This window comes from Castanea sativa, chromosome 2 (assembly GCF_040712315.1).
Source record: "Castanea sativa cultivar Marrone di Chiusa Pesio chromosome 2, ASM4071231v1".
NCBI classification, from domain to species: domain Eukaryota; kingdom Viridiplantae; phylum Streptophyta; class Magnoliopsida; order Fagales; family Fagaceae; genus Castanea; species Castanea sativa.
The window spans coordinates 32,467,585-32,480,523 of record NC_134014.1 but is presented as its reverse complement, the minus strand read 5'-3'; the positions used below and the strand labels follow the sequence as shown (position 1 = coordinate 32,480,523).

General features: G+C 34.8%; 1 long non-coding RNA gene across 1 annotated transcript; it reads left to right on the top strand.

The window, feature by feature from the left end:
- The first annotated feature begins 8,127 nt into the window (after positions 1-8,127).
- On the top strand, positions 8,128-9,810 carry LOC142623526 (uncharacterized). Its single transcript, XR_012842164.1, has 2 exons — positions 8,128-8,199; positions 9,484-9,810. It is a non-coding gene; the product is annotated as an uncharacterized LOC142623526 (long non-coding RNA).
- Positions 9,811-12,939: the final 3,129 nt, after the last annotated feature.

Here is a 12,939-nt window from a genome sequence, read left to right as displayed (position 1 = left end):
GTGTATTTGTTGTTTTCTACTAGTGATCACATGTTAGTTTACTTTTGCATAATGTTTGTCAATCATTTTAAGGAAAAAACCAATGTGACACATAAAATGCACAAGTCATGCATGTTATCCACAAAATAATTAAACCTGTGATCCTCATTCCCTTTACTTCACTTGTGCTAGCAGAGGTTCTCTATTGCTTAAAAGTTGGACACATGATGAACATTTTTTTATTATAAGTAATGAAAAATAGTTAAATTTAAGTTTTTTTTTTTTTTGAGTAATGCAATGATATGTATAATCTAGATGGTAAAGGTGACTTAAATTCAATTTAAATTTTAAGTTTCTTATTGTGTAAAATTCTTGTGCAAACAACATTTTTCTTTAATCCCATAATGAATCACTTATTAGAAGACCACAAAGCTTGTTAATGGTGTCTTAATCCCATAATAAATCACATTTTTCAAGGTCAAATGTATTTTTTGAGTGGTAAACTTCCTTTGGTAATTTGGTTTTTGTAATAAGAAATGATTCTTAAAACTTTTTTTTTCTTCTTCTTATAGTTTTGTTTGTTGGCAAGTAGATTCCTTTGAATAGGACTGCTCTTCTTTTATTTGTAACCAAACCACCTCCACAACTAATTCTATCCCGTGATAAATTTTCGCTAAAATTACATAAAGATTGGTAACCATGGCCATGGAGTTGTAACCAAGCCTTGTTGTTACACCATGGGAGTGCAACATTGAGTGGTTGCCAAATACGACTTGGAGCCCATTTTTGTCCTCAGTTATTTAGCCAAACCAATAATTAATCAATTATTTTTGAAGAGGTGAGATTTGAACCAGGATTATCCTAAAATTTTTTTTGAAAAAAAATGTCAATAACCGAACTACAAGCCTTGTAGCATTATTAACTCATTTACAATGAAATGGACTTTATAGAGTTACAATATATTCATTTCAATTGCCTATCCTAATGCTTTATTGAGTGAGATTGTATAAGGAAAAGGTAATTCTTGAAATGAATCTAAACGCAACATTTCCATAATCAGTAATTATTATAGACCAACACTACAAGAAAACTGGCCTATTGCGGCGGGTACAAAAAAAGCCGCTATAAGTCGCCTATTGCGGCGGGTTTTTGGCCCGCCGCAATATACCAGAACTATTGCGGCATGCCAATGGCCCGCCGCAATAGTTCTGGTATATTGCGGTGTACTACAACGGCGGGCCAATGACCCGCCGTAATAGGGGACTTATAGTGGCCTTCAGCTTACATATAGCGGCGGGCCAATGACCCGCCGCAATAGGCCTTAAATTGCCCAAACCTAACCTTAATTTTCCCTTGGCTTTTTTTTTTTCCTTTTCATTTTTAGCGCCTTTTGGTTTTTAGCCCCCCCCCCCCCCACACACACACACTCTCTCTCTCTCTCCCCGAAGAAATCTCTTCACTCTCATCTCTACCACTACCCACAGCCACAGCCGCCGCCGCGGCCACCACCACCCAACCCCCAAACACCAAATCACAAACAAAAACAAACCTGCGTAAACCCATAGTCACCACTAGCCAACCTAACCCATAGCAAACCCACAATCACCACCAGCCACCATCACCCACCCACCTTCCACCACCGTAAACCCCAACCCAAAATCAACCCACCACTAGCCACCACCACTACAAAACAAGGACCAAATCACAAAACCCAACCATCACAAATCACCAATTAAAAAACAAAAACCTAGCCACCAAATCACCAAATCACAAAACAACCACCACCAAATCCAGCCATCACAAAATTTCACCCACCACCAAATTCGATCCACCACCAAACTGTGACCCACGACCCAGACCCACCACCAAACTGTGACCCACGACCCAGACCCACCACCAAACTGTGACCCACGACCCAGACCCACCATGACCAAGTGACCCACAGTGACTGCCGAAAACGAGAGTGCGACTGCCACCGCTCACCATCCACCACCTTCAGATAATCTACCACTGTGACCGGTGATTCATTTTGATTTTAAATTTGATTTAGATGTCTCGTTTTCGATAGGTTTTGATAAATTTTTTTTTCGATATGAATTTTAGGGTTTTGGAAAAAGAATACTAGAGGAGCATCCAGATTTTTGTTGCGATTTTTGAATACTGGAAGAGATCTGCGAGCTTCTCAGATCGTCGCATGTGAGTATTGTGAAGGAGGTCTCGGAGTTTACACTCAAGCGCCTCGAAAACAGGAGCCCCATTGTTAAACAAAAGGTAATAATTGTGATCATGAATTTGGGTTTTTGATTCGTGGTGTTTGGATTTGGGGATTGGGTTTGGTAGTAGATCTGGGGGGCTCTTGAAATCTTGGGGAATTTTTATTTTTATTTTTTTTTTCTGTTTGGTTGCTCGGAAAGTGAGGGGAAATAGAGAATTAAGAATTTGGGTTTTGGGAAATAAGGTTTCAGATTTTTTTGTTGTTTTAAGCTTTGTTTGATGAATAATCTTTTCTTAATTTTTGTAATGATCAATCTGTGAAGAATCGTTTGAATTGAGTTGTTTTAATTGGTGCATGCAATTGCATTTTTGAGAATGAGGCAGCAATTGTAGAATGTTAAGGTGTTAATGGTGAATGAAATCTTGTTATGGCTTTGCAATTGCTTGTGGTTAGTAGGTTTCCAATTTTAACTCTAGGACAGGGCAGGAGGGAAAAAAAAAAAAAAAAACTTTCCTTGAATATTTGAATGTAATCTCTTGACTAAAAGTTAGATTATGAGGTTAGAAAAAAATTGCATCAAGAAAATCGGCTATTTCTATAATAGGATCAGCAGCATGCAATCAAGAAATTTTGTATTCTTTGAACTCTAGATACATCTTACTCTATGTATCTGTTTGAGTTTTCTTTTGAAGCTTTGCTTCTGCCTATTATTAGCATAACAGCAGATAAGTAACCCCGGTGTAGGAAAAAACTTTTCTTCCTTCTTGACATTGTTGCTTAACAATGCTAGAAGATGTGCCGTTCATGGATAATGCATTCCTTTCTGGTATTATCTTTTTACTCTTTACATGTAACACTTGATTCATATAAAGGAACGAATCCTTGGCTATATGTTATGCTACAAAATTTACTCTTAGGGGAAATTTTGTTTACTGAAAGGTTTTCTTCTCCAAGTGGGTCTAATTTGGACCTGACTTGACTTTGTCCTTCACACTTCAAAGACACAGCTCACCAAAACTTGGGGCATTATTGAATGGGTTCTTGTGAGATATATGCTGTCAATCATTATAAAGTATCTATGTTTTAAATAACCTTTGAGAGAGAAATTAAAAAAGATTACTTGATATACACTATGGTATTGAACATGTTCCTGTCATTGAGTGGATTAGGTCATTTTGGAGTTGGAAGTGTGGTTTGAGTACTTTTAGAAGTATGCATGTTCAGTTAAATTTAGATGTGATATTGGTGTGGAATTTACTTGGAAGATGTTCGTGTGTTGGTCAGTTCAGTGTGAAAGATTATATAGATAGTTGTTTGATTCAAGTGCTGATTTATCTGCAGCATCTTCATGGAGTGTCCTTGGTATTTAGAGTAAATAAAGGAATGGAAATTTAAACCTGCCCCTGCAGGTACCCACCCACCTCTCCCCACCCTACCCTGCATAGCAAATGGGGTGGGGACGAGAGTTAACTTTTTCTCCTGTACCTACCCCATTTATATTTCAACAATTAAAAAGTATTTTTATACAGGTTTTTTATAAGGCATATATATGTACATTAAGCCATCAAACTTTAAATTTATGTTGTCTTTTGGCATTGTATTATTGTATTTATATTTTTATGTTTTAAGATTTAAATTGTTTGTGTTTTTTAATTGTTGAATTGTTATGTTTTAATTGTTCTTGTGTTTTTAAAGACTTGAATTGTTATGCTTTAAGAAGGTTTTGTAATGTTAGAACTAGTGTTTTTTTTTATTTATAAATGTTTTATGTTTTTTAATTTAATGTATGATATAGTTTAAATGAAATTTTAATAAACTGTGTAAAAAAAAATTGAGTGAGGCAGGGCGGGGTGGGTGGCCTCTAGGACAGGGCAGGAGGGAAAAAAAAAAAAAAAAACTTTCCTTGAAGCAGGAGTGGGGTAGGGGCAGGGGCAGGGAATAGGATACTAGCCCTGTTATCATCCCTCCAATGCTTGTTGCATTTCAAACTTTTGTAATTGTAGACAAAGGAATGGTTTCTTTTTGTTCCTTTCTCTCCATTTTTTTCTGTCTTTGCCCTCTTTATTGGGATGGATGAATGAATATATTAAGGTTGATGGTCAAATCTGGTGGATAGAAATCACGTAAATCTCACCTACAGTGGGTTGATCCTTAGAACTCCACATTTCCAAGGAGAAGTACCACTTTGCTACTAGACCATTGTTATTGTAGGAAATGTAATCTAGTAATGTTGTTTTAGGTAATATAGTCTGTGAAAAAGACAATCATTGCTGGTTCTAATCACTACATGTAAGTCGAATAAAAAAAAATCTTGAGCTCTGACTTCTAAATATTCAAGATTCCTTAAACCTTCTGTTCTTATCTTAAGTTCGTTTTCCTTTTCATGTGACTGATGATGTTATTCAAAAGCAGCACATAGAGGAATTCTGCCCTTGGTTTAGGGAATATGTAAGTAAAGCATATATATATATCTATATATATATTGTTGTATTTTTGGTTGTAACACTTTAAATATCATACTTATAATAAAAGTCTTCCTCAATAATAGGTGATGTCAATGGATGCCTCTAAGAGAAAGGAACTCTCTGATAAAGTTAGATGGTTTGCTCGATATCCAGATAATGAAGTAAAACGGTTTAAACATTATGTCATAAATGGTTTGAAGTTTCGCACTAAAGATTTTGAGACAACTAGGAAAACTCAAAATAGTGGAGTTTGTGTTGTTACAGAAGGTGGTGATACTTATTATGGTGTACTAATCGATATTATTGAGTTGAACTACTCTGACAAGTATCGATATGTATTATTTAAATGTCAATGGGCTGACGTTATTAATGGGAGAGGATGCAAAAAAGATGACTTTGGCTTTCCTCTTGTGAATTTTTCAAGATTGATACACAAGGGCGATCGATTAATTGACAAACCTTATGTATTAGCATCTCAAGCTTTGCAAGTGTTTTACGTGGAGGATGTGAGACATAAATACTGGATGGTGGTGGTCCAAATAAAACCTAGGGAAGTGTTTGATGTTGGTATTAAAGCTATAGATGATGATGAAGAAGTTGATACATATATGGAGAATGTCCCTTATAATGTAACTACTGATGATGCATGTGATGATGCAAATGACAATCATACTTGGGCTCGAGTTGATGCAGAAGGAACCATTTATGATACACCGTTGATTAGTGAGGATGAGTTGCTTGAAGAAGACTGTATCGATGATGAAGAGCTTAGTGATGATATTTATGAGTCCAATGATGATGTGTCTAGTTATGATGGGTCTAGTGATGATGAGTCTAGTGGTGATGACTCTAGTTAATACTATTGGGTATGAGTCTATGAAACCTTATCTTATTTTGAGTATTTTGATGGTGTAATTATTTGCTTTAGTTTCCATTCTATGTTCACCAATCTGATTTTTAGAAGCTGAAATTTGTGGTATTATGTTAGCAATTTGAAAGGTTCAAGATATTATGGTCAATTGGATGCCTATTAATGTCTTCTAACATGTATACTATACTATATGCTGCTAAAATAATAGTGATATTTGGGGCTCTCATTGAAAATATTGTATTTGTGTTGTTTAAGGGTAGTCTTATATAGATTTGCTCTATGAGAAGTTTTACTTGTACTATTAGCTGTCATTGTGCTTATATACTTGTTTATTTCAGACTTTGACACTTGAAATGGGAAGGCGAAAGACAAATCAACGCACACATTCTAAGAGTTTAACATTGGAAAGAGTTTCTTCACAAGATGTGGATGAAGTGAGGGACCAAGAAACGCACGAAGCTTCTACACAAGGTATGAGCTTTTTACTCAATAGTTTACCATTCATACACAAGATATGGGCATGTAAGTTGTGAACCCTTATATTAAATATTATGAAACAAATGGGCTTTTGCATGGTTCAATTTTTTAATTGAACCAAATTTTTTAATTGAACCAAATTTTTTAATTGGTCATAAGCAAAGTAATGACCACTTGTTTAATAGAATATTTAGACTCATTTTGTTAGATGGTTTTCATGCTTTGTTGTTTGACATTGATTGATATTGTCTCTTTCAAAATTTAGATGTGCAACCAGCTATATGTGTCAATCGTGGGCCAAGCAAGTACTTGGATATTTGGGATCTTCCTGATGACGAAGAAATTGAATTGTCACTAAATAGTTTGCATCAGCCAGTTGATGATGGGGCGAGGACTTTTACTGGTTTCTTGGATACAATTGCGCGGAAACCACACATGTGCCCGATTAGATATCTTAATTGGAAGAACATGCCAGAAAAACTTAAAGAAGAGTGTTGGTGTGTTGTAGAGGTATTAAAGAAGTTATAATACTTGTAATTATGATATTTTGTACTAAGTTTTATATAATTAATTTAGCATGAACACATTTGTAATTTGATAACTCAACTATTTGATTGTAGCGTAAATACAGTGTCCCTGTTAATCCTATTGCATATGCGGCTTTGAAGGCATTTACCTTGCAAAAAATTGGGAAGGCTTGGAGGGATCATAAGTCTAGGATGAAGAAACGACATTATATACCTCATTCAAGAAAAACACGGGTAAAGAACAACCCATCCAAGGGATGCATACCACAAGATTGGGATATACTTGTCGATCATTGGTATATTGATGATGCAGTGGTATGTTTGTTTTATCTCTCTTTTCCATCATGGATCATACCAAAAGGAGAATGATTATTGAGAAATTAAAAAAATACATATTGGATTGCTTTCAGATAGGATTTGGTAGTTTTATGTGGGTTTGTTGTGAAACTGGTATATATGAGAAGTTATGTTTCATATTTCATATTTGTTTAATTTGGTAGAAGTCTTGGAGGTGGTAAATGCTAGTTTGTCTCAAGGTTCAAAAACAAAGGCAACTATGTGGTGTTTAATATTTTGATGTCCATTATATTGCTGCAAGTGAAGCTTTTATTATCAAATTGTTACTCTTTATCATCATGTAGTTCCTCTCATTCTTTTACTTTTGTTTCCAATAGATACCATATGATATTTCATAGGTTTGACTTTAGCTAAAGGTGGCTTTAGATTCTTAAAGAATATTGTATATAAACATGTAATTTTGTTGAATGTAGATAGAGTCAGAGAAGAATAAGGACCGTCGTTCTAAACAGGATGAGTTACATACTGCTGGCTCTTGTAGCTATGTTGTGCATGTTGCAAAAAAGGTAATAAGTATTATAACGCTTTTTAAATGATTTAGACTTCTCCTAAAGTTTATGTGGAACTTTGTATCATCATTACATAAATATGTTGTTCATAATGTAGGCAAAAACGGATGGACAACCTGTAGAGCGTGCAGTATTATATCAAGTACTACATACTTGTAAAGATGGAACTGTAGTTAACCCTGTAGTGAAAGTAAAAATGGTGAGTAATTTCTCCATTGTAGATGGGGGTAACGAAATAGGAATTCAAGAAACAATATTGTATATAGAAACAATACTACCACTTGTGTAACTTTTTTGAAATCCCATGTCCCATCCTATATATATATATATATATATATATATATATATATATATATATATATATAGGATGGGGTCATTTTAACAATATGATTTCTAACTTTTTTTTGTTTTGCTCAAACCCACATATCAGGACAAAATGAAGGAATTGTTGGAGATGTCTTCGAATCAATTGCAGTCATCTGACACGAGTGGTAGTATTGCATGGTCACCAGATGATGCGTTTGCCAAAATGATGGGTAAGGAGTGTAAAGGTCGTATTCGTGGGGTGGGATTTGGTCCAAGCCCAAGTGGTCGAAGTAGCAAGAGCGTTCTCACGGACATTGAAATACACTCAAGTCAAGCAAGGGACAATGAAGTTGCACAACTGAAGGCTCCCTTGGCTACTATGGAGGAGAAACTAGCAGGTTTTGATGAAATGAAACAAAGACTTAGTCAATTCGAAGAAATGGAGCAAAGAATGGCTCGCATGCTTCAACAAATTTCTCCTCAATGCAATCAGGTATATTAACAAAGACTTAGTCAATATTTTGCAGACATTTTTATTTTAGAAAGAATAAAAATGTATTTTTTTTAGAAAGAATACAAAATTGAACTTGAAAGTTTAGTTGTAAGATAAATATTAAAAAAAAAAAAATTAAGCAACACCAGTTGAAAATGCAATATTGACTAGCGGGATAACATTTTCTTGTCATTCTATTCTATTTATACGCATTTATTGAGTAACCATACCTTGTATGAAGAATACAAATATTTGCTCTTGAGAAAACCAAATATGGTTGTCTTTGTATTCATTAAAATGTTTGGATGATTGTTTGTTAATTTTTGAAGATAAGATAATAAGATAAAAATCCTCAATGATTGTTTGTTAATTTTTGAAGATATATAACTTTTGGTTTTTAGATTTTAAGATATTATTTTCTTATTTATATAGTTATTTTATATATACTAAAATCCTTTCATAGAAAAATAATAATAGTTATTTTTACATTGATTAAGTATTATGGACCAAGCTTATAAACAAAAACTAGAGACTTCAATATATTTTTTTTTTTCATATATCATTAAGGGTTTCTTTAAAGTTATTATCGTACATCCAACTAAAACTCGATCTTTTTTGTACGTCACTTTCACACACGTGAACTTTTGGCTGGAGAGGATGAGATCAGGAAGAGGAAGATCATACTTTCTTTGTTTTACTTTGTTTTACTTTTTACCATTGTTGGAAGTTTAACTCAGTTTAAACATCAAACATCCAAACATTTTAAATTTCCTACAATGATAATCATCATAGTTTTAATTTGGTCCCAAAAATAAATTACAGGCTCCTTCATTGTCTGTGTATTCATTCATCCCATGTATTGTGTAACCATTATATTAAAACTTTGAACTTAGCTTAATGTAGGTCCAAACACATTATTTTATCCAGATTAGGCATCAAATACATGCAAAGGCCATCATGCCTTATAGCAGAGGTCACTAGTTTAAATCTACCATTTACCCTCTCCTGAGCCTAAATATATAGAAGCAATTTCTAAAACTATTACATGGGCAATTCAGTGAGAGCCCAAACATTTGCTCAGAACCTCTTTGTGAGTTAGTTGCAGGTAGAAATGTATTATGGATCCACTCAGTCACAACATTTTTTTTTTCTCAATGCCATATCATATATATACACAAGTTTAGGATGTAATAGAGAGATGTAATATTTTTTGCCTTGGTAATATTTTCTTGTCATTTTATTCCATTTATACGTATTAATTGAGTAACCATACTTTGTATGTAGGATGTTCCTTTGGCTGAACATTCTCCAAGTCTGCCAAAATCGTCAGCCGCATCCTATCAACCAAGCAGCTTAGAAGTTTTATCTTGGTGTTCGAGGACTTTTTTGTGAACAAAGAACTATGGAAGAATGAGGCAGCATTTTTTGCAAGTGTTGAAGGATATTTTTTTTAAACACTTTGGAACTTTGATTATTGTATTAGCTTAATTTGAACGGTTGTTTTACTCAAAAGACCACATCTTTTTTTGTTAATTTTATGATGGTGGTTATAGACAATGTTATGTATTTGAGAATATATTTCTATGCAAATATTACGTTAGTTTGGAGACATTTGTGGTGTTGTTAATTAATTATATTTGTGGTATTGTGTTAGTAGAGCTAAAACTACTATAGGTTCTTTGTAACAGGTCTGAACAATATATTTGATGCAAAACAGGTTCTTTGTAACAAGTTGTCCCTTATATTTGATGTAAACAGTAGTTTCAAAGCCTACTTGGAAAAAAAAAAAAAAAGAACCTATAGCGGCGGTCAAAAAGCGCCGCAATAGGTTCACATTTTATGTATTAAATGAAAACCCTTTAGCGGCGCTTATAGCCCGCCGCTATAGGTTCAAACATATAGCGGCGGTCAAAAAGCGCCGCAATAGGTTCACATTTTATCTATTAAATGAGATCCTATAGCGGCGCTTATAGCCCGCCGCTATAGATTCAAACATATAGCGGCGGTTTCACCCGCCGCTAAAAGTGCAATTACTCCGTTTTACTTGCAAGCTTATAGCGGCGCTTTGTGCCCGCCATTAAAGGTGAACACAATAGCTACGGGCACAACCCGCCGCTAAAAGTCATCTGAAACGAATTCGAACGTTGTATAGCAGCGGTTTCATGCCCGCCGCAATAGACTAAAACCGCTGCTAAAAAGCGTATCTACAGCGGCGGGTTTTTGTACCACCGCAATAGAGATACAGCGTCGCGACAAGCCTGGCGGGTAGAACCGCCGCAATAGCCCCCGCCGCAATAGGTTAAATGTACCTATAGCGGCGGTTTTTGGGGCTTTAGCGGCGGTTTTGGCCCACTGCAATAGGCCAGTTTTTTTGTAGTGCAACCAGGACATTTTAATTATCAAGATAGCTTTGTGACACCGACATATGTATGATGGCAGTAAGTAAGCTTGGAAAGCATTGAAAGATACATAATAGTTGATAATGATTTATGATCTCTCTTTTTTTTTCTTTTTTTTTCTTCGATACAAGATAGAATTTTTATTTTAGTCTAATCTAAGTGTAGATGTATGTGAAACTTCATTCTGGAGACTTGAATCTTGACCCTTATTCCTCACACTCCACAAGCATTTATACTTGTAGAGTGACCACCACACCAAGAGGGAGCGATGGTATGATTTATGATCTCTAAAATGCACTATCTAAGTTTATAAATAAGATGGGTTAAAAATACAAATAAAACAGATATTCAAAGTATCATATATTTCAAGTGGTAAAAATAAAGTTGGTATAGACATTAAATTATATGTGGGCCCACCAAAACATGAGAGGCCAAAGAGAGCTGCCACCGTTGTTGTGTTGTGACTGAGATTACAGCTGGGCAATTAATGCTAGATTACAATGCAGTCTTGCCATTTAAGGAAAAATTGTTAGAGGACCACAATTTAACTCCCTACAACTACTCTAAAAATAGATCATGTGATGTGATGTCGAAGGTCATAAAAAATTTGAGTGTGTCTTCTTTATCACCAATTGGTTTTGAGATAAAATAAAACAGCTCACAATCCGATAAATGGTATCAGAGTCAAGGTCATGGATTTAAGTCACGGGAGTGTTACTGTAAGAGAGGAATTGTTGGGAGACCACAATTTGACTCCCTACAACCACTCTTAAAATAGGCCGCGTGGTGTGATGTCTAAGGCCGTAAAAGGTTTGAGTGTGTTTTTCTCATCACCAATTAGTTTTGGAGTGGAATGACACAAATCACAATCCGACAAAAACAAATAGACCACATTTGGCATCCTATAATAAAGTATAAACCATTTACCTCGATTGAAGTTGCTTTGGCTTGGTCCCATGTTATATTAATCTTTTATTATTATTTTTTGTTTACAATGATTTATATTTTATTTTTCTTGTAAAAACAATGTCAACTTTCGTGCTTGACAAATATATAATGGGATAGAAACAAATTGGATGCCTTAACATCACCGTATACTTCATGGTCCAATTTAGAATCAATACTAGATTTGCTGGGTATAAAATACATTTTAGCTTCTTTTTTCTTTTTTTTTTTTTTTTTTTTTTTTTTTTTTTTTTTTGTTTATTGTGCTTGGTCGATAATAAGTGCAATTACAAAACCTAATTTCATATACGAACATTTCAAGTGTGCATAATAGGGTGTGTATAATAAACACTACCCTTTTATCCGATGTTAATCTTTTGAACACTTCATAGGAGAGAGAGAGAAAGAGAGAGAGAGAGACGTCAATCCAGAACTCAGTCTACGTCACCTCAAAATCTTTATCTAAAATCATGCTTTGGTAGGCAGTCATAGAATAGAACCATTTTGTTTTCATTGTGGGTGAATCATGAAACTATCGAAGCTTAGAAATGGTAGCTAGGAGTAGAAGATTCAAGTGCATGATAGTAGGAAGGGGAAGCACACCTAGTACTGGCATGACTTATGGCACCCAAAGCCAAAAGACCCTCCATGCATGGTTGCATTATAATTCAAGGGTACATGTACAGTTAAATGCTATAGGTACAAAATTTTAATAGGTAATTAGGAATTTCTCATGGCATCTGCCTCCAACAAGGTCCATCAGTTGGTGGGATATGCAAAGGGCTGTAGTATAAGTCCTTTTTCCCCAGAATTAGGTAGGATAGTATTATGAAAGACTACAATTAGGTTCAACTGGCTAAGTTAAAAAAAGGTCAATAAAAACATATCTATATTATATATTATTGTTTTGATTGTATGCAGGAATTGTAAACAGATACATACGGATAAAATCTTTTGATGATTAGATAAATTCGCAAGCAATTGCTTAAGAAAACTCCACAAAAAATAGAATAGGGAGTAAAAAATATATTCCTGATGATCTGAACTCCACAAAACATTGTCTTTATAATCTTTACCTCATAGAATGGCACATCGATTCTCACTTCTCTTATGGAGTTCCTCCTCCACTTTCTCTATATGTTCACTAAGCTTACGAATTTCCTCATTTGATTTCATTTGAGTTAAATGTGTTAGCTCTTCAGCCCTCAAACATGTAGCTTGCTCTTCTGCCAATTGTTGCTCAAGACTAGTAGTTGTCTCTCTAAGCTTTGTCTTGACCTACAGAACAATGCATCATTCATTACTAGACTAATTAAAGTAACAATCCAAAAGTAATTTTCTTTGCAAAGCAAGATTTGAACCTGAAAATTAAACACACTACCACAAGCCCACCCAC